This window comes from Nicotiana tabacum, chromosome 9 (assembly GCF_000715075.1).
Source record: "Nicotiana tabacum cultivar K326 chromosome 9, ASM71507v2, whole genome shotgun sequence".
Classification (NCBI taxonomy): Eukaryota; Viridiplantae; Streptophyta; class Magnoliopsida; order Solanales; family Solanaceae; genus Nicotiana; species Nicotiana tabacum.
In genome coordinates, this window is record NC_134088.1 from 83,803,310 (window position 1) to 83,804,816 (window position 1,507).

Consider the following 1,507-nt stretch of genomic DNA (forward strand, 5'->3'; position numbering starts at 1 on the left):
AGAGGGAAGCCAAACGAAGATCCAAACACACATCTAATGGACTTTGAGGAGATTATGAACACCTTTCAATACAATGTTGTGTCACGAGATGCAGTGTACTTAAGGGCATTCCCCTTCACACTCAAAGATGATGCAAAGCAATGGCTTCGAAGCTTACACATGGGATCAATTAGAACATGGGAGGAGATGACAAGAAAATTTCTTGATAAATATTTTCCCTCAGCTAAAATGGGCAAGTTTAGAAGAGAAATCTATAACTTCTGCCAGAAAGAGAATGAAACTTTTTTTGAAGCATGAGAGAGGTTTAAGGAGTTTGTTAGAAAGTGTCAACATAGTGGAATTGAACTCTGGATGCAACTCCAGGACTTTTGGGATGGATTGACACCGGCCTCATGTAGAGCAATGCAGCTGGAAGTCCGTTGATGAAGAAGATTTCGGGGGAGATAGTCACAATTCTTGACGAGTTATCTGAAGACGCAAATCAGTGGCCCTCTGAGAGTGATGAAAGAAGAAGATCAACTGGTGTTCACCAGGCTGATGCTAACACATCTATGCAGGTACAACTTGATGTTATGGACAAAGAGATAAGGAAGCTGACCTTAGCGTCGATATAGAGTGAACTTCACGCAGCTTGTGATATATGTGGAAGAGGACACCCTACTCATGAGTGTCAAGACTCAACTAAGGAAATAAATGTTGTGGGAAACTACATTTTAATGCAATGGGTCAGAGGCACCCCGGTTTTTCATGGAGTTCACATGGGGGTACTGCGAATGCATGACAATAAAATAACCCTAGACCCCATGGACAAGGAGCTCTAGCATTCCAAAATCAGCAGAGGCAGCAATTTCAGCCTCAACAGCCCATTCAGTTTGGCATAGAAGATCTCATGAAGACCTTCATTCTGAAAACTGATGAGAGGCTTGAAACTCATAGCGCAACTATACGAGAACATGGAGAAACTATCAAAGAAATTAGTACTGTTTTTTGAAACTTGGAAAGACAGGTTGGGCAGCTAGACACTATATTGTCTGAGAGGATTCCAGGAACTCTCCTCGCTGATACTGAGAGAAATCCCAAAGAAACAGTGAATGTTGTGACCTTGAAAAGTGAGCAAGTGTTGAAGGATCCCACCCCAATCCAAAAATATGTGATACTTGCAAAAGAAAGTGGGGAGCAGCTGAAAAGTGATGATGACAAGAAGAAGAAAGGCCCAATGAAAACTGAGAAGAAGAAGGAAGAAAAATCGAGAAGGGAGGAACATGAGGAGAGCAGACATATGCCTGCTTTACCTTTCCCTCCGAAGCTATGTAGAGAAAAGGTGGACAAGCAGTTTGAAAAATTTCTGGATATGCTGAAGCAGGTTCATGTAGACTTACCATTCACATAAGTTCTCTCACAAATGCCTGCTTATGCCAAATTCTTGAAAGAGATCCTTACAAAGAAGAGGAAAATCGAGGAGACCTCAGTGGTGAAGCTCACAGAGCATTGCAGTGCTATATTGTAA

At 41.9% G+C, this 1,507-nt stretch overlaps 1 non-coding gene across 1 annotated transcript; it reads right to left on the reverse strand.

Annotated features, from left to right (window-relative positions):
• Positions 1-234: 234 nt before the first annotated feature.
• LOC142164401 (small nucleolar RNA R71) lies at positions 235-341 on the reverse strand. Its single transcript, XR_012695173.1, has one exon. It is a non-coding gene; the product is annotated as a small nucleolar RNA R71 (small nucleolar RNA).
• Between the last annotated feature and the right edge of the window lie 1,166 nt (positions 342-1,507).